Source organism: Leptonychotes weddellii, chromosome 5, assembly GCF_054177405.1.
Source record: "Leptonychotes weddellii isolate Sample4059 chromosome 5, ASM5417740v2, whole genome shotgun sequence".
Taxonomy (NCBI): Eukaryota; Metazoa; Chordata; class Mammalia; order Carnivora; family Phocidae; genus Leptonychotes; species Leptonychotes weddellii.
In genome coordinates, this window is record NC_138373.1 from 26,144,715 (window position 1) to 26,172,665 (window position 27,951).

Here is a 27,951-nt window from a genome sequence, read left to right on the forward strand (position 1 = left end):
ATCCATATATTGGTCTCCGTCCCTGCTCCTGACACAGAGCTCCTGAAATCCTTGTAATTTCCTAAATGATGTGAGCCCTAGGAGCATCTTTTGTTCTAATATTTGGTCATTGACCTTGGGTCCTGACACAGAGTTCCTAAATCCCTGAAAATGTGATAGGAGTATCTTCTGTTCTAATGAGCCAATGCTTGATGGGCTTCTGGATGGGGGCTAGTCACCAGGAAGACCAAATCATGATTAGAAGCTTGAAATTCTCAGTCCCATTCTCTATCCTCCAGGAAGGGGAAAGGGGCTGGAAACTGAGTCAAGTATTGATCATGCCTATGTAATCATGCCACCATAAAAACCCAAAAGCATAAGGTGCAGAGAACTTCACCATGTTGCTGAACATGTGAAGGTGCTGGAAGCTCCATCCTCCTTCCCACATACTTTTCCATATGGATCTCTTCCATCTGAATGTTCAACCGTATCCTCTATCATACCCTTTTATAATAAACCGGTAAATAGAAGTGTTTCTCTGAGGTCCATAAGCCATTCCAGCAAACTATGAGACTCAAGGAGGGGGGCAAGGGAAGTTTGATTTATAATTGGTTCATCAGAAATACAGGTGACAAGCTAGGATTTGGGATCGTCATCTGATGATCCTGATGATGGGAATATCATCTGAGAACACCTCCACCAAAAATGATGTGTACAAGCATCCCCATTTCAGGCTCTTACACTAGCAAACTTGTTCTAACACAGGGAGAGAAGAGCACAAATATTTATTGAGTACCTATCACATGTCAGACACTTCATAACTGTTATCTTATCTCACCATAAAGCTCTGAGGTAGGAAATATTGGCCATGTTTTAAAGCTAAGGGAACTCATGTAGATGAGTACATTCAGTCATTCAATAATATATTATGGAGTTATTTTAAATTATACTTACAATGGTATGTGATAATATTTAAATACTTATGGCATAATGTTGATTTGAATAAGATAAAAAGGCACTGTGTGAATACAAGTGTTTTTAAAATGTGAACATTTTTTACGAGTCTGAAAGCAAATACGCCACAGTGTTATCCATCTTACCTTGGGCAATTAGAATTAATGGCTGTTTATTTTTCTTCTACTTCCTACCATTTTGTACTTTCCAGTATTTCCAAGGTGCCTAAGTGCTTCTTCTCTGATGAGATCTGGCGTCCCTTGAGGATAGGGTTACAGTTAAAGAGCTTAGTTTGGTTTGGAAATAGTCAAACCCGGCTTCAAATCCCAGCTCAGCCACTATCAAGCTCTAGGACTCTGGGCAAATGAGTTAATGTCTCTAAACCTCAATTTTCACATCAGTAAAAGGGGCGGGGGGCACGATGATATATATCTTATAGGGCTGCTGTGATTGAGAGTCTGTGTTTAAAGTGTGCACTGCCTAGCACGTAGTAGGTCTCGCTGGATGGCAGACCCATAAGTGGAGGCTGATTGACCCCAAAACTCCCATGTTTCCCTAGATCCCCGTCATGATCTTCCAAATCCCCTCAACTCAGGTTGCCCCGAGCTCTGCGGCAGAAGCCACGATTGGCAATTTTGAGTCAAGGAACAGTCCCCACTCAGGGGGGGTCACCATCACTCCCATCTCTGCATATTTATGCCACTTGCATCCCATTTCTCAGGGGAACCAGTCTTCCATTTCCCAGCTGTGCACTAATATCTTCAAGGGGCCGGGAGTTCTTTCCCCTTCTCCTTTATGTGATTAATGAGACTTAAATTGGCCCAGTGATAGATGAGTTATCCTAAAGGCATCGAATATTTAAACCTGAATTCTCCTTTGACAAAAATAGTCCATGGGTTTCAAGACCTGCCATCCTGATGTCCCTGTTGCTAGCACGTGATGTCTGCCGGTGCTGAATGAATTCCTGCTAAGCGTTCACCAATATCAAGGACTGAGACACCCCTTTCTCCTTTTGCTGTTCCTATGAAGGCAAAGTGTGTGCTTTACATCTTTATCTTAAGTGACCAGACTTGTTTATAGCTGCTCGGAATAATTACGTCTGAATGCATTTGCGTTTAGCACACCCCAGACCATGCACTCCTCTGATTAAGGGTTTCTAAATGGAATTCTTCCCTGGAAATGAGCCTTAAGTGGATTTCTTCACTTAAACAAGCTCCTGTCCCAGATATCCACGTGGTCCTTGGAGAGAAGTTTCTGTACCATCTCAGGCTCCCTGGTGCAGTCCTCCACATTTTTCTGGGTGTATTTTCTTCCCCTGTGCCCGCATTAACCTGCTAGTCCTTGCAGGTCTTCCTGATTCCTCATCCATCCCCAAGTCCCAGGGAAAAGGGACCTCCACCTTGGGGCCACCCCAGATGATGCTGAACACCCTGATCTTCCCTGGACCCCCTAGACCAGTCACTGGGAATAGTAAATGTTTTCGCCGTTGGAGCACAGACAGCCCGAGATAATATGGGAATGAATGAGCATGGCTATATTCTAAAAGCTTATTTACAAAAACAGCAGAAAGCTGGATTTGGCCTGTAGTTTGTGGACTCCTGCCCCAGAGACCTGTAGGGGCCACTGCTAGTGCCCAGCTCAGACCCCCTCTAGCAGCTGCTAATGGCTCACAGCTGCCCCTTCTCCACCCTGGCTACCACAGCCATGTCTCCTAGAAAGTTACTTTGCCCCACGTCCATCCAGGGGGGGCAGCCAGAGCCAACGAATGACTGAATGACGTAAAGGTACAAAATGCCAGCCACCTGCCTCAAGGCAGCACCAGAGGTCCCTGTGGGATCAGACTGAAGTTAGACTCCCATCAAGACCACAGGCTTGCTTTTAGCTTTGTTCCTCTGCCCTATCCTGCTTTCTCACCGCCCTTCTCCTAAGCAGACGAAACACTCCCAAACCTCTGTCTTGGGCTTTACTTCTAGGAAAACAACCTGAAATAAGACATTAAAACCCATGCTAGCTCCCGGAGGCTATCAGTCTTTTTTCCCTTTTGGCTGTCTTACGCTTCCAAGTTATATCGTTCCCAAGAAGACCCTGAGAGCCTTGGGAGGGCAGGGAACGCCAAAGAAGATGTATCTTCAGCACAGTGGTAGAGGACAGAGAACACAGGCTTTTTACTCTCACAGACTGGGGTTAAAATCCTGGCTCTATCCCTGACCTGGTTTGTGACTGAAGATAATAAGAATAAGAAAGACAATAAAAATAGGAAGAACAGTGGTGAGATCAGGAGCACGTCTTGAGCATTATACTATGCAGCAGGCACTATTCGGAGAACTCGGAGTTAGTTGCCTTGGCACTCACATGGCCCACTATCAGGAAGGTTCTGTGGTCAGCCCCTTTATAAATGAGGACAGCTAGGCTCAGAGTGTGCCTACGTCACCCATTTTACAGATGAGAGCAAGAATGGCTACATTGAGGAGTTGCTGTAATTATTAACACAAAGTCCAAGTGCTTGGCAACCAGCAGATGCTCCAAAAATATTTCGCTTTATTATCAGGTCTTGTTATTCATGGGCTGGTATCCGTCCACACAGAGGATGACCTTGTTACCTGACTTGATCCTTTTCCGGCACCTTGCCGTGCACATTTTCACCCCACGCTCCCCTCGGCTTTTCGCTTTTAATGGGACAAGGAACTCTAACATGAGAAAAATCAAGCTTTGTCATGAGCTTCAAGGCAGTCTGGCCTCCCCACTCAGGCTCCTTCCCGTGGACCAAAGATTCTTCCTCCCAGAAATAATCCAAATACGCAGCAACAGGAAGACCGTTGCATCACATCTATTCATTAATTAATTCAACAGATAGTTAAGGAGTGCCCACATATTTGCCAGCCTCCAAGATGGCCTCCAGTGATTCTCACATCCTGGGATTTACACTATCACCAAGAGTGCAGTCATCTTGAAAGTGGGTCCTTCTGACCCAATCAAATGATGGCAGCCCTAGCCAGCATCTTGACTGTGATCTCCTGACAGATTCTGAGCCAAAACCACCAAGTCAAGCCACTCCCCAGTTCCTGACCCACAGAAACCATGTGGGATAATAAATTATTGTTGTCTTAAGCCACCAAGTGGGGAAATTTGTTACACAGCATTGAATAACTAATATGGTACTCAAAGGAATAATCACACAATAGTTTAAAGGAATGTTCGTGGGGGCACTGGGTGGCTCAGTTGGTTAGGCATCCAACTCTTGATTTCAGCTCAAGTCATGATCTCAGGGTCTGAGATTGAGCCCCGTGTCGGGTATGAGGAGTCTGTTTGAGATTCTCCTTCTTCCTCTCTCTCTCAAATAAATAAATAAAACCTCAAAAAAAAAAAAAAGAATGTTTGTGAAAAGTTCTAAAATCCATAAGAACAGACCAATGAAATAATTCCAAACAAAACAAAACATAAAATAGGACACATGAAAAGATAATATGAAGAATTTTAATTCATAAGGATAAGCTAATAATATTATTCTCACTTCTAAAAGATGAATTTGTATGTGCCATATTTGATGAGTGCTTACTATAAGCCAAATACTCTTCAAATATTATTTCATTTAATTCTCAAAACAACCCTATATCATTATTCCCATTTTTCAGTTGGGGAAATTAAGACTCAGGGAGGTTAATTAGCTTGTTCAAGGCCATATAGCTAGTAAGTGGTGGACTTTGACTAGAACCCAAGACTGTCTGACTGTCAACTCACTTTTTCTAGCCACTACTCCTAACTGCCTATAGACAGAATAAAAAGGAGATGCACCAAATTGTATGTTTTTCGGGGATTTTCTTCTTGTACTTTACACTTTCCACAAGGAGCAACTACTCCATTAATAACCAGTTATTGCTTTTATAAGTCAAAATAAAACAAACAAAAAGGATTCTTTCTTGCAGAATCCAAAGGAGCAAGGAAATATCTATTCTCATTTATCGTGTTTCTCAAAGGGCTACCTATCGGCATTCAGGGTGAGATAATTCTTCCTTGAGAGGATCTTCCTTGGATGCTGTAGAATTTTAGCACCACTGCGGCTGTCCACCAAATGCCCCATAGCACATACTGTAAGTGCCTTGCCAGCAACTGGTTAGCACTCACCTCTCCAGCCAGTGCCGCCAACGGCAGACACCTGTGACCCTCTGCCTGGCAACTCTCACTCTATTTGGGGAACACACTTGGTATCAATGCCTCTGGAAGCAGCCCTCAACCAGTGTTGAACTAGAATTTGGTGGCTCAACTGCACGCCCCCAACCTTCCCTGCCACTCCGTTGCAATGACTCTGAAGGCATGTTCTGCGCTCCCAAAGTTTTGACTCAGGTCGTGATCTTGTGGTTGTGGGATGGAGCCCTGCATCCGCTCGTGCTTGGTGTGGAGTCTGCTTGAGATTCTCTCTCCCCTTTTGGGGAGAGAGTTCAGCAGGACTGAACTCCAGTTGCCCAGGCGGTAAGTGGCCTGATACATACACACCCTTTATCGCCTACCCCATCTTGCTAACCTTCACCTGCCAGTGTTTTCTGGGACCACCTCCCAAAAACTTGCCTTGCCCTCAGATCCTTGTCTCAGGGTCAGCTTCCACAAAAATCAAGCCAAGGCAGCTCTCCAGACCCATTAACACTGAAAAAGTTCCTACAACTTCCAAACACCCAGACTTGGAGGGTACAGTGCTCTTACTGCCTAAGAAAACATTTAAGTTCCACAGCTGCTTTCTAGTCAAAGACCTCTGGTTCTAAGAAAAGCCCATGGCGATGTCATTTCATGGAGAATCGCCACCCGCCCCCACAAAGTCCCTCAGACACACCCTCGGTGTCTGGTGCTCTCCCATTTCCAGCCATTTCAGCCCAGGCCCTCCTTAGGGTTCAAGAAACACTGATGATTTTTAGTGCAAAATAACCACACGGCTTTGGGCTTAGCACCACTCCAGGAAGGAAACAGTCATAATAATAGCAACACCAGAAGCTAACATTTATTGAGTGCTTGTCATAGCCCCGAAAGAAGGTAAGACTTTATACAAATTATTTATTTTGGTTCTCCTAATGCAAAGAAACGTGGCTGCTTGGACGCTAAGAGGGCCTAGAAATAAATTCGAAGTGGGCCAGTTCATTCAGTCGACAAAGATTTATTAGAAAACAATATATATTTATTAAGCATCCACTAAGTTCCATACAATGTGCTTGGTCGAGAGGCATTAAACAGAGACCAAGTCATACGAGTTCCCTCTTCTCTCAGGAGCCACATTCGAATGGAGCATTGGGTTCCATCAGGATGACTTTGCACGCCCTCACCCCCAGGGGGACATCTGTCAATGTCTGGAGACATTTTTGTCATAACTGGGGAATGGGCGTGTTCCTGGCATGTAGTGGGTAGAGGCTAAGGATGCTGCTAAACACCCTACAATGCACAGGACAGCTTGCACAATAAAGAATTATCTGGCCTGGCCTAAGATGTCGAAAGTGTCAAGTTTGGGAGACCCTGTAAGAGAGGAAGGAGGAGAGAGGATGACAAAAAAAACAAAGAATTTCGAGATGTGAAGCCTGAACTCGCAGCTTCCTCTCAACTTTGGTTATCAATCTGTAAAATGCTACTTGGATTATATGAGCCCCTCGTGGGCATCCACAAATGGAGGCAGGGTCCTTTTATTTTTTTTTTTTCCAAGATTAAATATTTGAGAGAGAGGAAGGGCAGGGGGCTAAGGGCAAAAGGGGAGAGAGAATCTCAAGCAGACTCCACACCAAGCACGAGCAGATGCAGGGCTCCATCCCACAACCACAAGATCACGACCTGAGTCAAAATTAAGGAGTCCGTCGCCCAACCAACTACACCACCCAGGCGCCCCAGGCAGGGTCCTTTTTTAAACCAGGGTGCCCATCACAGCAAGGAAGTGTGAAGGAAGTCAGAGATGAGCTCTCCACCTCCAGCACATGCCACAGCTCAGCCCGGTGCTGGGTTTGCCGCCTGCTATCTCTGTCAACCCCGCCCACCCTCCTTTTGTAAGGAGAGATGCACTGATGGGTCTTTTCAGTCATTTTACACATCTTATCATGTATTTATTCCACCTCATTTCACAAAGGGTTTGAGGCGGTAAAGTAGATATAAACAAACAATCACACAACCTGACAAGGAACAATATGAATTAGAAGAAGGGGGCGTGGAGGGTTTTTTGCTGATGGTTGTTGTCTGTTTGGAATCTCTTCTCTGAAGAACTCCCCCTCAAATATGCCATGTACATAAACACAAACAGGCTCAACAATGGTCCTGTTCAGTCTGGGAGACTTGGATGGAGCTGACTCCTCCCACCGCCAGCAGTGAATACCTGATTCCAGAATGACCAATCAGAGCACCACTCCACCTGGTCAAGGTGATTGGTGCAGGGATGGTCATATGACCTATCAGAGACCAATCAGAAACCTCTCCAAGGTTCTTTCCAACCTCATGGAGAAGTACAGCTTTCCTAGCCTCTGGGATCTAGAAGCTAAGGACAATGCTGGATTAGGGCTGTCACCCCAGGGAGTGAGCCTGTCTTAAAAATTAAGTCAAGAGACGCACACAAAATCTAGAATGGAGCACTGGGTGTTATACACAAACAATGAATCATGGAACACTGCATCAAAAACTAATGATATAATGTATGGTGACTAACATAATAAAATAAAATTTTAAAAAACAAACAAAAAAATCTAGAGATGGAGAGATGGAGCTCTGAGAACACTTGTTGAGACCCGGCCATGTCTGAAGGCCAGTGACATGGCCCACTGAATCCCTTTTTGCTTGCATTAATTAGGCTTCTGTTGCTGGAACCTAAAAGATCCTGACCTAGTACTGGGTATATACCAAGAGGAAAGCAAAATGAAAACCAGAGAGCAGGAGATGAGGGTCAATACAGGATTGAATGTGGTTGTGTGCTTGTGGGTAAGCAAAGTGGAAAGGGTAGGCTGATTACATACATCATTTTCCTTTGCCCGTAATGAGAACATTGAAGCTCCTTACGAGAAGCAAAGCTTTGTCCTAGCACTGGCTTCTCAAAGTACAATGGGCTTCATGGAAGGAAATGCCAAGATATGGAGATGATGTCCTCTTTGATGGACACCCTTCAGCAAATATAAGAATGGGATTTGCAAAGCTGCTATCTAGACTCTGTTGTGGATGCTGGGGGATTCATCCTTACATGGCTGGTCAACTTGATTCTGTGGGATCAGGAGAAAGGCAATGTGCTCCAACGATGCACATTTCTGAAGGTTCTTTCCACATGTGAACATTCCTGAAACTGGTTCTAGAACATTTCAGCCATTAATAATTCTCAGCCTGTTTCTGCCCTTTCCTGCTCAGAAATAAGCTCACTTCTACCAATTTCTGAAGGCTCTATTCTCCCCTACTGAGAAGGGAAGTTCAAGAGAGTGAGAATCTCCTGTCCTTCAGCCCTGAGAAAGATTGCACTGAGGGGCTTGCAGATGTCGGGGGGCTGTCCTCAAGAGCTTCCCCTGTCCTCACCTCCTGTCTCCATGATTAATGCAAGCTGTTACGATCTCACGTTACCATCAGGCTGTCACTGCACTGAGGATCTCCAATGGCTCCAACCCAAGTAACAGACTGTTCCAGAGTCTCTGTCCTCACAAAGAAAAAAAACAAAAAACTGCCATGTCCCTGAACTTGTCTGGGAGAAGTGATGATTTGATGAGGCACAGTCTAACCATGTACCATGGACAAAGACGGATTTGTAGCCAAGGATTATCACTGTGACACTAGGGAAGACAAGGTGTAGTAGTTTTGTTTGCTTGTGTTTGTTTTGTTTGGTTGGTTTTGCTGCCCTTGGAAGTGGGCCAGTGGTTTCACATGCAATGTCATTTCATCTTCATGGCAATCCATCAAAGTACTAGATAATAACACCACCATTTCCTACAGCAGCAGGGAAAGGATATGTACTTTGTTCAAGGTCACACCATTTTTAAGAAGCAGAACCCACAAATTTGGACCTATGTCTAAAGGACCCCCAAGCCCGTCCTCTGGTCTCTGCCTCAGACCCTGGAAAGTGGGCACCACCTTGCAAGAACCACAAGTGGGCAGAAGAACCCCCTGCCCCTGGGGTTCATCCAACCAAAAATGTCTTCCTTTTCATCGGGACCTTGTGTGAGTCACACCACTAAAATATGATATCTGGGAGGAGTCAACCTTTAGTTGAGTATCTACCCCTTATACCAGAGTCCAAATTAGTTACCTAGATAATTGGGATTCTTAAGACAGTATTTTTCACAATATGGCCCAGGGCCCTCTATGTTAGCATCACCTGGCAGAAGGGTGAAGACTGTTAAACAGCCGTATGTCCCAGTCCCAACCCCAGACTTGCTCTCAGCATCTCTGCCCCAGAGAATGAGGTTCAGCTGAGGGACCCTGTAGGTAACAAGTCCTTGTATGCTGAGTACATGCCAGAGGCCTTGTCATTTCTATCATTTCTGTGATCGAGTATCTTTCATCGAGTATCACCATGAGGGCTAGGGTGGGGGTGTGTGCGTGGGCAGGAGTAGGGGGAGGCGGATTGAGAAAAGCTGATGGAGGGGCAAAACACGAGCTGGACAGATTTAGGGATTCAAATCCCAACACAGCCACTTGGCCAAGTAACTATGTTTGCCTGGGTATGTTTGCCACACAGGCTTCAAATTCATATGTTAAAGCCCCAACCACCAAGGGGACTGACTGTATTTGGAGACAGGGTGGGTGACGAGGTAATAAAGGGTAAATGAGACAGCAAGGGTGGGGCTCTAATCTGATAGCGCTGGTACCCTTTTAAGAAGTAGAAACACCAGCTATCTCTCCTCCACCACATGAGGACACAGCAAGGAGGCAGCTCTCTGCAAGCCAGGATGAGAGTGCTCACTAGGAACCAAAGGGGTTAGCACCTTGATCTTGGACTTCCCAGCCTCCAGAACTGTGAGAAATAACTTTCTATTGTTTAAGCCATGGAATCTGTAGTATTTTGTTATGGGAGCCTGAGCTGCCTGAGTAGAAATGGACTATTAAGTGAAATAAACAAGGTACGAAGCTGTTTATAAATGTTAATAAATGCATAGAGGATCTTTGGGAGAACAGACAATAAACTTGTTAGAGTGGTTGCCTCTGAAGAGGACGACAGGGCACTGGAGGACAGGGGACACCTAGTGCTTACTTTACATCTATTTTTACTCGATTTTTTTTCTCCATGTACATATTGACCTATTCAGATAGATAAATACATTAATTTTTAAAATGTGCTCTATGTAAATGGGCAGAATACACTGCCCAGAGACCTAGGGAAGCTGTCCTTCTGGGAAATCTCCAGCTACACAAACCACCTAAAAATCAATCCCTAAAATTCCAGTAAATATGCCATGCAAGGGCATCGGTGGGGTCACACGGCATGGGGCACGGGGCTGTGGTTCACGAGAGGACCGGCTAATTGTATGAGGGTACGTGGCCGTATTTTCTGCTCCAGGTTATAACAGTGACCTCAGAAGAGACGTCGTGGGGGTATGGAAGAAATAAATAAGCCCCACTACTTTCCAGTCAGTCCACACTGTGCCAAGGAGTGGGCTAGTCGGCAGGCAGGGATTAAATAGTATCAGCTGTGGGCACCAAGTGGGGGTTTCACAGAACCGTACATTGGAGCCCCATCCTGTGCAGGGGTCTGAGGCCAGAGGGAGCAGCTAAAATCATGTTCAGCCAGAATTCCCCGCGATGGCTGTTTCTCTGATTGAGCACCAGATGAAATAACTGGCTTGTGTTTAGGGGCCAAGTTACATGAAAAATGCATATCTTTAAATGCTAGAATCACACTCAGGAGAAGCTCGTGGGAAGTGAGTCTGTCTGAGGCAAAAGCAGACTCATGTCTCCCATCTTCCTTCAGCATATGCTCATTGTGTGGAATGGTGACCAGAAATACCGACATTATTTATGTCCTCTCTCTCTCTCTCTCTCTCTCTGGCTCCCCCTCTCCCATTCACTTCTCCCCATCCCTGACCTGAGATCACAGAATTGAATCCGCATAGCTTAGAAGCACTTATGCCTGGCTCTCCTCTGTGGTAAGGTAAGAAAGCGTGGCATTGGACTGGCCAGCTCCCTCCTCCAACCATGGAAACTTAGAGAATTGTTATAATCAGATCCCAACTGCTCAAGCATCCCCAGTTTCCTAGCAACCTCCAAACACTTTGGTGCAGGGTTGGAAGGAGGATTCCAGGGCTGAGGTAGTGGCTGGTGCGTTCGAGATTGCTTGGAGAGCTTCCCCAAACTCTTTTCAAAGGCCCTTCTCATCCACCAGCCCAACAGCCCAACAAGACGGCTGTTAGTCAGACAAGTGATGTAAGGCAGGATGCGTCTGCTCAAGAACTCCAAGAGGCTGGGTTCGAAATTCCTTAACCTGGACCTCAGGGCCTTCCATTCATCAGTCAGCGTCATCCCCCCTCACTCCCGGTGCCATCGCGTCTGCCCTAGCGAGGCTCATTCCTCGGCACCTGCCCCAGCTGGCTTCTGCAAATTGGCACCTCCGTGAGCCCGTGTTTCCACACATCTCCTTCCTCACCAACCACATCCTCCTCCCTCAATACATCCCACATTTCCTACCTTGATTTCCTTCCCCCATGAATGATCCCTTGGTGCTCACCTACACCTACTTCTACAGGAGACCTTCAATAAATTTCATTATTAGGCCTAATCAGAGGCACAAGGCAAACACATCCCAGAAGGGCTAAGGCACAGGGAGGGAAAACAATGCAGGAAAAGCTGGCCAGGCAGCACCCAGAAGTTGGGAAAAGTGAGTGGGATGGAAGACATGGACAGACAGCAGGGCAAATAATATCCAGAGGCTAGATCAGGCAGAACACTAGATTTGTTTCGACCTTTAGAGATTTGTTTGTTTCTCTTTTGGAATACTCAGCACCCATCCCCTACTTACTCGGCCCAACATCTCAGTTTCATTTTGGAGGCTCTCACCTCCCTTACTATGGGTGATCTTGGTGAGACTGTCATTCAAGGTACCTGCTCTCCCTCGTCAAGTGTCAAGCACGTGACTCAATGTGGGCCTACCACCCTCTCCCCTCGGACCTTAAATTTAAGTGGAGTGAGCACAAAGACAGAAAAAAAGGTCACAATGATTGACATCTGCAGGGGATCTCTGCTAAGACTGTACCATTAGCTCATGCCACCAGCCCTGCTTATTGCTGCCCAGGTTCCCACCAGCCCAAACTCTGCTCTTCAGATATTCCCTCAGTTTTATGAACTATCCCATTTTCTTCAAAAGAGCTCCTTTGTTGCATGAGTCATACGGCACTGATTTCTGCTGCTCGTAACCAGAACACCCTGATATGGCCCATTGACCCTAAACCTTGAAGAAGAAGGGATTAGCATGCACAGAAAGGAGGAAAGAACATTATTAATAGCTTTGGCCTCCACTTCTTTTGTTAGGCCATTCTAAGGGGTGTGGCTTGTGACTTTAGAATGGGCATAAGGCAGATTCCCTAATCAATGAGGCCTGCCTGAGAGCAGAATGGATCGCCTTGGGACATAATGAGTTTACCACCAAAGAAGGGGATGAAGGAGGGTGAGGTTCACATTCACCCACAGCGTTCTTCAAAGTTAGCTCTCCAGATGTTATTTCCTCTACAGATCCATGATTATTATACAAAAAGATGTCTAGTAGATATATCAGGTTGAGAAACACGGAAATGAACAGAATTGTTATTGGCTTCATAGCATTTATTCTGAGTCTCTAATGTGTTAATATGTTACTGAAAATCTCCAAGACGCAAGAGAGCATGGAGGTATTCCCAAATTTATTAGGCCAGGAAATGCTCATTTTGCAGAGCATCTCAAAGGACTAGTGTTCAGTGGAACACCCACTGGGAAGCAGTATCACAAGGACAGATCAACCACTGAGACACAATATAATAGACGTAAAGCATGTGACACAGTGCCTAGTCACAGTAGGCTCTCAAAAATTGTAGCATAGTCTATACTTAGTATCTCACTTTGCTTCCTTTCATTTCTGAATAGCATTTCTCTACATTTACTTATATAATCCCTTCCCTCACCAGACTCTAGTCCAATTGGGCTTCCTTTACTTCCACAAGCATGATAAAGTATTTTCCTGCCTCAGGGCCTTTGCACATTTGGGTTTTCTGCCTAGAATACCACTTCCCCCTACTCGTCACTTGGATGGTTCCTTCTCATTCATTCCTAGGCTTCCTTTTAATTGTCACCTCAGTGATGCCAGCCTTGTTATTCTTGATCCTGTTACCTTCGTTGTTTCATCCTATGCATATCAAAAATAATAATTCTTACTTTTTTGATCTCTTGAATATAAGAACAGTTTTCCACCACTCATGTGTAGACCCTAGAGGTTGGAGATGTGGCTTGTTTTTTGTTTGTTTGTTTGTTTGTTTGCTCCATTAACACAGTGTTTAGATAATGCAAGACAAACTTCTGTGGAATGAATGTGTAATCCAGAAGTCATCCTCTATATAAAGGATATTGAATAGAAGAATATGTCCCATTTTCAATGGCAGATTTACAAGAATGCATATGCGTTCTTCACACTGCCCTTTGTTACATCAACCATGATTGAAAAAAACAAAAACACACACAGGATATACTATTAAGATACGGTCCTGGATTGGCATGCGTATAGGGAACTAAAAGGAATGTAGTTCTGATACGTAGTTTTGTGGGAGTATGACTTGATACACATAAATAGCTTAGAGAACTAGAGAACCTAAAAGAACAAAAGGTTATCATATGCCTCCAACTGTCCATTCATGTATTCATTCATTCATTCATTCATTCATTCAACAAAGGTATGCTAATCACCTATTATACATTCAAACACCACACATTAGGCACTACACACTTGAGACTCTCCCAATCCATCAATTTGGTTTATATCACCTCATTTTATATTGCATTTATCTTCCCTCATTTACAAAATCATAACTTTTTTTTTTTTTTTTTAGAGAGAGAGAGAAAACATGCATGTGCAAACGGTGAGGGGAGAGAGAGAATCTTAAGCAGGCTCCAGGCCCAGCACGCAGCCTGATGCGGGGCTCAACGTGGGGCTTGATCCCACGACCCTGAGATCATGACCTGGGCTGAAATCAAGAGTTGGACGCTTAACCGACAAAACCACCAGAAGCCCCCCAAATCATAAGTCCTTCGAGGGGCTTTTATCCTATGTGTGGCAGAAATAGGGGCATAAATATATAGCACACAAGCCAGAGCCATGACTGAAGAGTCTCACCACTCATTCCCATGGAGCTGGAATACAGCTGCAAAATCCCTTTCAACGCTCCACTTCAGGCAGCAGCTAGTGGTCATGAGTGATAGCACCCAACAGGAAACCTAGGTGCCTACTCTGGGTGGAAGAAAGAGCCCAGGCTTTGCAGTCAGACCACAGTGTGTTTGAATCCATGTAGCAGAAGGATAGTCTGGGCCAGTTTACTCTGTCAGATATAGATAATCCTACCCACCTTCTCTTTGTTAAGAGAATTAAATTCGAAACACCTGCCACACAGCAGCTATCCAGTAGATGTTATTGGTGCTCTTCCTTTTACCCCATGTAAACCTCATAAAGGGTTTCACATAGAGTGATTGCTTAACAAAATGGACGGGCATGAACAGAAACCTTGCTGAAGCAAGCACAATGGGGCACAAAGAGAGAAAACCAAGAAAATGTAACAAAAAAACAACTTCCTCCCTCCATCCCCTCTATCCACAACACAATCCATCCCATTTTTTTTTCCATGCTTTTACTAAAAAGTATCCTGGGAAGCAGGAGATGCTCAGAGAGTTTATGATTGAAAATCCTAAGACTAAATCTTTTGTTCTTAAGTGCTTTTCTTAGCCTGACCTGATTTTGCTCCAGAGGTGAGGATTATAAGATCTGGTGGCATATTTGGGGCATTTGGGGACTCAGAGTCAAAGGGTGGGTAAATACTTGATCTTAACCATGGATAAGCCAGGGCTTAGAGCTTGCCATTGGATGATTGCCCAATTACAGGATATGAAATGAATCTGTGGGTCTATTGTGATTTTTTTTTTCCTTGTACCCACCACCTCCTCCCTCTGGGTTGTTAAGACTTCCTTTCAAATATAATAATTAAATGTAGAACATAGCTGCTGGAGATAGAATACTCTGCTTGGCAATACATTTAAATCAATATTGTGATCCAAAGCAGGAGATTATTAATGTTACTTCGCCAGAGTTAAAGTTTTTTTTTATTATTATCCATATCAACACACCATAGTCATTGCATAAATATTAAACACACCCAATTCCTTCCTTAATTTGCTTTCACGCTGATGAAATTGAGAGTCAGCACGGATAGGACATTAACGAGGTAATCTAAGATCCAAAGAAGCTGAAAGAAATGGAGGGAAACGCTATTGAAAAAAATCAATTGTGATTAAATCGGTCGACTGGACTCTGAAAGCATTGTCTTTGTGTGACATTTCATAATTTCCAGGTAATGCTGGAATATCTGTTCATGATCTTTTAAACGTATGCAACTTCTCTTAGCACATAATTTGGCATCTGCTAAACTCTGATAACAACACTGAAGGTTGGGTCCACAAGAAATCAAACCCCCATGGATTGACAAAGAAAAAGTAACAGTGGCAAATACTTGAAAATGTGCCCAGGATTGTATTGTGACAGCATTCACTTGATTAATTCTTATAGAGCACCTACCATGTACCAGGCACTATGCTGGGCAGGGGGGATACAAGTGGGGAACAAGACAGACAAGGTCCCCAGGATCATGGAGCTGACATTTTGGTGGGGAAGACACAAAGAAAACTAGTAAACAAGATGACTTTAGGGAGTGAGCTATGATGAAAATAAAATGGGGACCTAATAGAGAGGGATGGTGGTAGGACTTTTTATATAGGATAGGCTGCTTTCTATAGGGAAGGTTTCCCCAAAAGATAACAGTTTAGCCAAGACCCGAATAACAGGAAGGAGCATGCACTTGCAAAGATCTGGGGACAAGTGTCACAGGCAGATGGAAGAGCAAAAGTCAAGTTCCTAAGGTGGCAGTGATTCTGGTGTGTTCAAAGAAGAAAAAAAGAACTTGCTGTGGTGAAGTGAGATAAAGAGTAGAAGGACAAGAGCTCTGGCAGGTTATGTAGGATCTTGTAGCCATGTGAGGAGTTTGATATTTTTATTTTATTGCAGTGGAAATGAGCAATGGAAAGCTCAATTGGATAGTGGTAAGCAGGTAATGTAATTCATGATGTAATGAAGGTGAAGACCAGAAGTCACTATACCCCCAAACTGCCCAATGCTCAAATGCTAGGTGGGGAAGCAAGAGCACTAGATCCAGAGTTTGGAGACTGGGATTCTAGTCTTTGGAGATTGGGGTTCTAGTCACTTAGCTTAGACCAGTCACAACTAATTAAGTGGCAGGGCTTCATTAGTCTATTTACCAAATATTTACTAATTGCCTACTATATGTTTAAGTGCAAATGTTGGGACCTAATCCCAGACCTCAAAGAGCTCACAGTCTAGTAGGATGAAATCACAACAGAATTAGCCCATTTATGCATATATTGGGGTATTCCTGGCTAATAGGCTATAGTCCCAGGTGATTTTTGTAAGATTTAAATGAGATACATGCTTTGAAAACTGTAATTTAGAAAATGTAGCTTTTGCTTACAGAAGTTCTTTCCATTGCAAGTGACAGAAATCCAACTCAAGCTGATTGTTTGAAAGAAATTCATTCTCTTAGGTCACTAAAAATCTCACTTCAATTGTGGCTGGATCCAGGAACTCAAACAGTATCATCAGAACTAAACTCACTCTCTCCATTCTGCCTTTCTGCATAATAGCTTTATTCTAGGAGGTTTTCCACATTGTAGTGACAAGATGGCTTCCAGAAACTCCAGGAGAACATCTTCTCTTCCTTGCAACCCTATCAGTAAGTTATTTTCTCTCCAGTACAGCAACAAAATTGTGGATCTAGGTCTTACTGGGTCACCTGCCTAGTCTTGAACCCATCACTGTGGTCAAAACAACTCTGAAGAAAAATAACAAAGTTGGATGACCAACACGATATTATTCCAAAATTTAGAATACACTGTAGAAACAGGATACATTTGTTGGCTTATGACAGAGTCAAAGCTCACACTTGGAAGAGGAGGATGAGATTAGCTGCACTCAAAACCTAGATGAGAAACGGTTCCCCCAAAAGAAACATCAAGGTGCTGTTACCCAAAAATGAAGCAATTTTAGGCAAGTAAAATTTATAGATGATGATTCAGTACTGTAAATTGAGGTGACCAGCTAACTGATCTCCAAATTTCTTTCTAGTGCCAAAATTCTATAAATTCATTCACTCATTTAGCAATACACATTGAGCTCATACTATGTGGCAGACACTATCACAGGCACTGAAGATAGAACAATGAACAAAGTAGATGAAATTTAAGTATTTAAGTCATACATGGTACATACATGTTGAAATAAAATGAAATATTCTAGTTTACCTTGAATTAATATTATATGACGTAAGATCATGTTTGTATCTATAAAGGAGTTACTAAAGACAGAAGCAAGATTTTCAGTCCTATATTATATGAAGATTTTTATGACTATATGTATGTATGTCACATTCTTGTAAGTAAAATAACAATAAATACATGTTTTAAGAAGCATACCAGAATCTAAACCTCTAAGCTAATTAGGGAACAAAAATATTCACAGGGAACAATTTTTAAAAGCAAGTTTATGCAATGTCTTTGTTGGCTGTTATCAAAGAATTTTTTGATTGATGACCATCTTTGACTTTGAATATATGCACTAACATTTTCAAGTAATGTCTCTGAAGAATGAAGCACTTCCTCCATTCCTTGTTACTACTCAACAAAGGAGGTCAAAGACCACATGCTGCCCTTGCACAACTTCCAATTCATGGGCTCTAGGCAAGTCAATATTTTCTTCAAAATGTCAAAAATGTCCAGGGTGCCTGTGTGGCTCAGTCGGTTGGGCGTCCGACTCTTGATTTGGGCTCAGGTCATGATCTCAGGGTCATTCGATCAAGCCCCATGTTGGGCTCTGCATTCAGCATGGAGCCTGCTTGGGATTCTTTCTCTCCCTCTGCCCCTCCCCACCTCCACTCGTGCTAAATAAATAAATAAATAAAATCTTTATTTTAGATGTCAAGAATATCTGAATATTTCAAAGAGTTTCGTTTGGATTACAGGTAAGGCATCAAACTAAACTAGTGCTGTACCAATAGCTATAAAGTCTATCCCCTCCCTTCACAACTTTAAGTCCATTTCAGAGAACTGCCAAGTAAACATGTATTTGTGATCAATTATTTTGTCCTAAATATTCAATAAAATTTTTAAAACAGTGTTAATCTGATAAGTTTCACTGTTGTAGAACTTAAAAAAAAAAAAAACATACATTTTCCTGGTCCTCAGTTTCATTACTTGTAAAATGCAAAGAATGGACAGAGTATAATCTCTATGAAGTCATATATGTATAAACCTACATACCTAAACACACACACACACACACACACAAAGCCAATCTCTGTATCCCTAGCACCAACCCCCAGTATTTACTCAATAAATACTCATTCAATGAGCAAACCATTTAAGGAATAATCAGTGATCCCCCAAACTGCAAATCCTTGTTCTCATTTTCAACGGATGGGAGGGAAAAGGAGAGAAAAAAAAAAAATAAGGACAGGGAAATAAGTTTTTCAAAAAACTAACACTTCATTTGATTAGGAACTGTATTTTATTTCGAGTATTTCTTACCTACATGTTGGGTGTTAAAATGCCCATACCATTTATAAAATGATGGTGATAGTATCTTGTAGTTATTTTTACCATAATTTCCCTTTCTTGGCAAAATTGAAAGTTAGTACACGATGTGGATCCCACAGTTCTTCAATCTCTTTACAATTTCTAATCATCTTTGAAAACAAAAGTGGGGTGAGCCAAAGGCAAGATGATTCCTGAAGTGCCCTCAAGCTCCAAAATTCTAGGAGATAAACTTTTCTTGCTGGGTCGTTTGAACCATATAAGTGCACCCAGGGAGTGATTCAGCACCATGGACAGATCTCCAAATACGAGCCCATCTTGGGGGACAAAGGGCTGGATTTAAATGCATAGAATACAATTCAGGCTCTGCTTTGAACATGGCAGTCTTCAAGTGAGCATACAACTCCAAGCCTAATACCTAAATTAATGAGTTTAAGTCTCCATTTAATGAAATATTCAGATTATGATTACACTTAGTTTCATTAACTGCATTATCAGAATAATGTGATGGGGTTTCCTTTTCAACTTGTAATTAACTTTATTGAGAATTCTTATTGGGGTTTTTCAAGCAGCTTCCTAAAACCTTATTATAAATTATTTTAATATATGTATTATGGTATTAAACTATATTGCTTAATTTTGTATCAGCTGTTATTTTTTTAAAGAAGAAAAAATTCAACACTAATCTTGAAGAACAGCAAGCTGACTGAACTGAAAAGAATACTCTGAAAAGAATCTATATTCAACTCCTGACAGCTAATCCTGAAGTTTAAGTCTTCCTAAATATGGCATTTTTGTTTTCCTACTAAAAGCAATGTGACCCTGACCAAACAAAATCCCCTTCTCCTTTTATACAATTTGTATAAAACTAATCAGACCTGCAAGAAAAACCTATATTCTTTTTTTTTAAGATTTATTTATTTATGTTAAAGAGAGAGAGAAAGAGCAGGGGAAGGGGTAGAGGGAGAGAGGGAGAAGCCTCAATTAGACTCCCCACTGAGCATGGAGCCTATCATGGGGCTCCATCTCAGGACCCTGAGATCACAACCTGAACCGCAATCAAGAGTCAGCCACTCAACCGACTGAGCTGCCCAGGTGCCCAGAAAGACCTATATTCTAAAACTGATAGATCTCCCCTCGACCAAAGGCGGGGAAAATCAATACATGAAATTTTTCTGCTTTCTTTCAATATGATTCTTGGGAAGTTGTTAGGCTGTATTGCTCTCTCAGAACTAAATATCAATTTCTAAAAAAAAAGGTCCTAATCTCTTCCCTCTCCTTCAACCCCAGATGTTTCGAGGAGGTCTCCTGCATGCTCCTAAAGCACCCTGACTTTTACTCCTACCATGCTTCTTTGCAATTACCTATTTATTTCACTGTCCCATAAACTCCAAGAGAATAGTTCCTATTTTTGTCTCATTCATCCTCATACCACCAATTCCTAGTACACTGCCTGGCTCATAGCAGAATTATAGTAAGTATCAGTTAAATATTGATTGACTCAATGGAAATTTTAATGATAAAGAATCAGACAAATTGGCTAAGATCTGAGTCCTCCAAAACAGAAATAGTGACTTTATCTCAACTGGTCCATTTTCAAAGATTAGTATAGTCTAATACAGTGATTCTTAGCAGAAATCAATAAATGAAGACAAGAAAGAGAAGAAGAGATATAACTGGAGCATCACCCAGTGTAGGTCTTTGGGGAAGGTACAAGAAACGTCACGAATAGAGCACAAAGCTTAAAGCCAGACAGAGATGGATTTGTGTTTGGACCCACGTATAGGATCTGAACTCCTTACCAAGTATGCCTGAGGCCTTGGGCAGGTTACTTAAACTCTCTGAGCCACAGTCTTCTCATCTATAACATGGCTGTGCAATACCTATTTCAATACCTATATCTGTTTTATTTTTTACTCCTTTTATATCCACACTAAGTGTCAAAAACATAGTAGGCATGTTGCATCATTTAATCCCGATATATAAACAGAAATGCTCTCCCAAAGAAACTGTGTCCAAGAATAGGCTTTCATGGGTATGGAAGTAACAGAACTTGGCATCTTTTAAGCTAAACCAGACACTGTGATGGGCACCTAGGCTTTCTTTACAAATAGTCCTACAGCTGCTTTGAAGCACTTTGGAAAAGCAATGCAAATTTAATTAGGCAATGCCATGTGGCCAGCATTAATAGCAATTTTTGAAAACAGCCCAGGAGGTGGTAGGCTTTGGTTTTTTTTTTCCTTTAAGGGCTCTGTTTCTCTGTTGCTTACACATACACATACACACACCCTCACTCACACACCCTCACACATACACAATCTCATTTTCTGGGTGGAAACATAAGACATGTTTGAGACCATACAAATTCCTACAGGCCTAGTCTGCCACTGTAAATAAAATATTAAAATCAATATTCCTAACAGAACAAAAGCTCGTGTGTTTCAGCGGGAATCGAAGGAAAACATAAGACAGGAACAAATGTCTAAGAATGGTACAGCTGCTCCATCAAAGTTATTTCCTTGGGAAGAAATTGACAGATTCTTTAGTTCTCATTTGCATCAAAAACATTAGTAGTAACAAACACACACATGCACACACACAGATTGTGTTATCAACTGACACACAGAGTGAAAACATTTTCACTGTGAAATATCAACTGCACGATGAATTCGTGCTGGTGTGTACCATTGTCCCCTCGTTAATGGACCACATTAGCACTAATGTTCACTCGTTCCACAAATAATAATGGTAGCGACCAACATTTATATGTTACCAGCCATTATGCTAAGTTCATTATATGTGTTAATGCATTTAATCCTCCCAACAATCTTGTATTTTGCTCCTTTTATAGTATGGGACACCGAGGTTCAAAAAATTAATTTTTCCAAGATTATATAGCTAATAGGTGAAAGAGCAGATACCCAGTTCAGTTACCCGAGACCTGCCAAGCCCATATTACCCACTCCCTCAATGCACTATCGCAAAGTCACACTGGATATGTTTAGCGGGCATCATCCACATCAGAGACTCATCTGTAACACTGAATACTTCAAGAGAAAACCAGAACTCTTGATCCAAAACCACATAAAATTGGCTCAAACCATTGCACTTGTTTTTAGCTACTAATGTTTTTAGCTAATCCAGTTATAGATCCAACCCCTAACTTTTTTTTTAAAGATTTTATTTATTTATTTGAGACAGAGAGAATGAGAGAGAGCATGAGAGGGAGGAGGGTCAGAGGGAGAAGCAGACCCCCTGCCGAGCAGGGAGCCCGATGCTGGACTCGATCCCGGGACTCCAGGATCATGACCTGAGCCGAAGGCAGTCGCTTAACCAACTGAGCCACCCAGGTGCCCTCCAACCCCTAACTCTTATTAACTCTATAATTTACTGACCCAAGTGCCAAAACAGTAATAGTCATAGGTCCTCAGATGGAGCAGTTTTAGCCTGCCCAACTGTGGAAAAGAATGTTCACATTTCAGAAACAAAGAGTGTTGGTAGCTGCGGCTGAGTTGAAAAGAGTTAAAGCCTCACAGGAGTTGGAATTAGCCAAGTTTCCTCAACATTCAAAATCCCAAGGTTCCTGCTAACAGGTTCCAGTGGGCTTCTTATGGCTCATAGGCTTGAGATTCATCCATCCATGCATGTGTCCGTTCATTCAACAAACATCTATTGAGCACTGTCATCTCACAGGAGATACAGGGGTGAACAAAACAGACACAATCCCTGCTCCCACCCCAAGAAAGCTTCAAACAGCAATCTCCACCCCACTTCTCAAGCATGGCCTTCTTGGAGAACCAGCCCCACCATAGTCATGAGAGGGGTCAAGATACTCTCCACCACATCCAAGTGATTGAACCAGAGTCAGACAGTCGATCCAGAGGAAGCCAGGTCACTGGCTGGTCAGAAACTAATCACATTTTGTCTCTCTGAAGAATATGAACTAAAAGACACAGCGATTACATGCATTAAAGACAAAAGATCGTGATGCTTTATTACTTACTCCACCTACTGAAGTCCCAAAAGTGGCCCTGATTCCCACCCTTCCTGAGCCTGGATATTCACCAGAAGAAACCCCCATGTGTATCCAACAAAGTCCAGGCTATGTAATCAGACAGACCTGGGTATGAATCCTACTTCCTCTGTCTATTAACTAGGACACCATGGACAAGTTCTTCCACTTTTAATTTCATTGTGGATATTTTCAAATAGACACAAGAACAGAATGAACCCCTATGTATCTGGCCACCCAGCTGCAATAATATTCTCCCTCTTCTGTTTCATCTGCCATCCCCCACAATTTTATGTTTTCTTGGTGATTTTTAAAGTCAACCCCAGTCATCGTGTTAGGTGAGTTCCTCAGTTTCCATGAATCTCAGTTTTCTCCTTCATAAAACAGGCATAACAATACCCCTTCCATGGGCTTTTTCACTCACTGGACAAAAATGTATGGGGCTGCTGTGGTGAGCCAGCCTGGTTCCCACAGCATGTGGGGCCGCTATGACAACACATAGCATTTGTTCTCATGGAGTTTATGTTGTAGGCATAAATAATGAGGAAGACAATTCCAGAGGGAAGAAAAGTTACAAAGAAAATAATGGGGAAATGGGGAACAGTAGGTGACTTGGGGGCCAGAGGGAAACAAGGAAGTCCTCTCCAATGAGGCAGCTTTGGGGGTAAGATGTAAAAGGGTGGAAGCCTGGGAGCCGGGTTCTGTAGGCGGGAAGCACCGCAAGTGCAAAGATCCTGAGGCAGGGTTGAGCTAGGCTGTTTGAAGGTTGTTTTCAGTACAAAACGAGCTAAGGCATCCAAAGTTTTAACACAATGCCTGGCACGTAGCAAGTGCTCAATAAATGTTAGTTACTATTCCTCCTAAGGAAGGACTCCACAATATACTTGGAGTATATTTTGGAAATAGCTCTCCTTCCTACACTGCCAATTGATCTTTGGGTTCATCTAGCATATCCTTTATCAACTTCAACTCCTAAGGGGAAGACTTCCCCATTCTGCAAACACCTGTACCAGAAGGAGAGGTCATGTAGTGTAGTGCTTACAACACAGACCTTAGGGTCTGACTGGCCCTGTTTAAATCCCACCTCCATCATTGAGTAGCTGTATGAACTTTTGATAAGCCATTTAACCTCTCTGAGCCTCAGTTTCCCCACCTTTATGAGGTGAAAATAACAGTACCAAGCTAATAAGGTTTTGAAGATTCATTGTTTTGGGGGTTTAGATTGCTGTCTATATAAGTTACTGTTAACATTTCATTATCTTACATATGTTTGAATCTTATACACCTCCCTGATTAGGAAATTCCCCGATTTTGAAAAGATATTTGGGAATATCTGGACCAGTGTCTCCAAAAGTCAACTAAACGACACCCAAGTACCTTTGTAAATATGGACAAATGAATGGAAATCCATTTGGCCCTAGACATGAGCTGTACAGCATCTTCAGAAGCTAAACCATGGATCTGCTTTGCATCTGGTTCCTTGTAAACCCACCTGGGAATGGTCCTGGGGCAGTAGGGGGTGGGGTGAGGCTGGAATGGGAGCCTGGTCTTTCTGATGGATTCTATATCCTGAAATATCAAGTTAGCATTTCTCCTCAGTTCAGGGTGAGATCTCACCTGCTCAGATTATGCTGCTAAATAAATAGGGGAATATCAATCCAATTCCAAAGAGGGGTTGCATGTTTGGGTGGAACCGGAGGGTACTCTGTCCCACGAGTCTATGTGAGAGCACAATCAGTGTATCAACTGGTTCTATTCCAACAGTGACCAGGTAAATAATTTTATGTGGCTGTTTTTATAGACACTGGGAGACGCTTTTTATACTATGGCAATAAAGGCTTTGTAATTGCTGCTGACTTATTTAGGGTTGTTTTCAGTCTTTACCACATCATTAAACAGTACTGCCAACCAAAATTCTACTATCAAGTTTGCTGTACTAAATACAATGCGGTATCCTGGAACAGAAAAGGGACATAAGTGAAGAAATATCATGAAATCTAAACATTATCTACAGCTCAGCTAAAAATAACATACTAATGTTGATTTCTTAGTTTTGACAGGTGTACACAGTAATGTAAGATGTTCACATTAGGGGTAAGTGGGTGAGGAGTATACAGAACTCTGGGTGTTATCTTTGCAACCTCTCTGTAAATATAAAAGTATTCCAAAACTAAAACTGCATTTAAAAAAAAAAAAAGTGTGCTGTTAACACAAACGAGTTGAGAGACGTTGATCCGAGCTCTCTCCTTGTATCCACGGTCCTCACTCCCATCACCCATCCTTAAGACGAAAGGGAGCCTATATTTACCCTGCACTCCCAGAAAGGATGGGGAGTGTCACTGGCAGGCTGCGAGGCTGGGGTGGGGGAGACAGAAGCACGTTCATAGCACTTGAGGACAAAATGTGCCTTCAAAAGCAAACTATAATTATACAGAAGCTGAGGAGCGTTTGTGAAAAATCACTATCTCATCTGAATCTACATCCTGTTCATCAAAGAGGTCGAGGCCCTTTTGATTATCAGACTAAATATTTTTAGGCAATATCACTGAATGCCTGGAAAGAACATGAACGGCATCAGCTGAAGAAAAATCCATCTTCAGATAAAAAGGCAAGTCTTGCATATCACAGGAAAAATCTACCATAGGAAAATTATAAAGGAAAAGTGGCAAAATTTCCCCACATTGAAGCTTTCCGCCCCCTTCCATTTGCCTCTACCCTAGTCCTTCCCCACTCCCTTCTTTCTCAATTGCCACTGACTTTGGATTCTCTTAGCATGTGACCAAAGCATAATGGGAAGACCAGAAAGGGGTCTAGCATTAGTATTAAGATGAAGAAAGATAAATAGTTGGAGAGGAGGATTCTCTTAAAGCTATGTCGAGTGGATCACTGAATAGAGATAAAAATGACATTCAAGTTTGGGCTATCAAATTCCCTGTCAGATCTGGTCACTTGAATGTTTAGTGAAGAACACCCCAACAATGGCATGATGGGCCCCTTTTCAGTATATCACAAATGGATGCATTTTTTTTTCCACTTTTTGTAATTGTAAATCTTCATAGTTCCCACAATGTCCGGAAAAAGGTTTTATATTCAATAGGTGCATTCTCATTCTGGCACCAAGAGCTGGTCTAACTTCTCAGTTGGACTGGATTCCTTCTCTCCTAGTTCTCTGTGGGTCAAAATGGGCTCTAGCAACTGCATGGCTTCTTGAACCCCTGACAACTGATAAATACCAGTCATCGAGGCCTATCCTTTCAGTGAACTCCCAAAAATCACTCCTTCACCTGAACATGTAAATTTTCCCTGTGTCTATAATATATAAATAGCTCCTGTGAATCAATAAAAAGACAAAATCATTACAAGAAAGCCTATCATTACTACCAAGTACTGAATTAGTTACAAAAATTGAACTGATTAATGGAAATCTGTGGAAGGGCTATATGCTTCTTATTTTCCAGATGTTCCCAAGAATTCTAGGAAATAGGACTGGATCAACCCAGCGGCAATATACAAAATTAACATCTTGTTAATGCAATGTTGGCATACACCTGGAATTCTCTTCTGTAGTCCACCAGGAATGCTGTGGTATACTTCTACCCAGTAGAATATTACAAGACACATTTCTTCTAATTAGTATAAATAGCACTGATTACTGAGAGACTCAGATACAGACTAAAAGCAAGAATCATAAATAGACCCAGTTAGTCCGTCACGGGAGACTTCTGAATTACTCAGTGCCTGGACACCCATCTCTGAGCAGTAACTTGTTTTCAGTACAACTTTAAACAAAAGTCCCTTACTGAAACAAGATTCATTAATGTTCCTTGCCCTTTTGCCTGATGCAATGATGAAACGTGAGTGACTTCAATGAGTTTGTTATTCCATTTGAGTGCTGATTCAAAAATCATCCTAAAGATTGAAACTTCACATGAGAAACTTGTTAACAGTCACCTTGTATAGCCAGGGACTCAACACCATTTCAACTTTGTCTCCTCCATGATGGTATTCGCTCACGTGTCAGGGCTGGAACCCACATACACCTAGGTTCAACTTATTTCCCAGTGACATCTGAAAGAGAATGTGCTTATTTCCAACAAAGCCAAAACTGGGCTCAGCAACTGCCATGTCAGAGTTGGTACAATTTACCATATCTTTCAGGGCTGTGAGATTCGGTCATAAAACTTCAATTGCTGATGTATTTGGCTCTAAAATGTGGCTATTTCTCATGCCATTCTACAACCAGGTTCATAAATAAATAATGTCGAATTATTTAATACAATGACACCTAAGACATTCTATCTGGTAACCCATTTCCAAACTGTGTAAACTGACTTTACAAATATACTGCAACATTTTTCCAAGGCTATGAAAAATTATCACCACGCAGAATCAAAGAATTTGCATCACCTATATCAAATGCCACAGATTTATTCCTCTACCCATGGAGCATAAAAATTTGTGGCCACAGTTGAAAATGATGATTCAGCAAATAAAACACCAATGCGGCTCTGCTAGTGGAGTTTCAGCCAAGGCAACCCAGTCTCTAAAATGTGTGATGTTTTTAAGAACCTCCAGCCACAACTAAATGCATCTTTTAAATTGTCTGGCTTTTGTTATTTTAAACCAAGCCCTCCACATTACTTTAATGTGGGGGTTACTTGAAAACATAATTGCTAGGAATAAACACAGTAGCACACTATTGTCAAAAACCAAACAATCTTGCTTTCCCCCTCCCATTAGTCAGTACATCAGCTCCATAACGTATATTGTATATAAAGACCTTTGAAAGGAAAGAAAAATTGAGGGAGCATACTGAGATCCCCAACTATGCTCTGTCAGCTCCAGAATACCTATGTAGCATTTTTTCCGCCTGGCAGAAAAATGGAAGGGAATTTGCTACTCTGAGTCACATGTACACACCCCAAACCAACATAACCACAGCTGAACACCCCACACACAAACACGTATGTGCATGTGTGTATGCATACACACACAGGGTAGTTTGTGATTTATTTTTGCCAAACTTTATTTTGATGAAAAAGAAGATCAAATTCTTCTGAACTACTATCTGTTCATGGAAAACAGCATGAAACCTAAAGATCACAACTGGTCTACCTCAAGAAGCAAATAAGCAAATGGGCCATTGGTTCACCGATTTCCCCATCAAGATGAACCAATAAAATGGGTTATTGGCTAAC

At 42.3% G+C, this 27,951-nt stretch overlaps 1 protein-coding gene across 2 annotated transcripts in view; it reads right to left on the reverse strand.

The window, feature by feature from the left end:
* The window catches only part of SHISA9 (shisa family member 9), a 262,451-nt gene that overhangs the window by 220,981 nt on the left and 13,519 nt on the right, over positions 1-27,951 (reverse strand). The gene's annotated exons all lie outside the window — the stretch shown is intronic.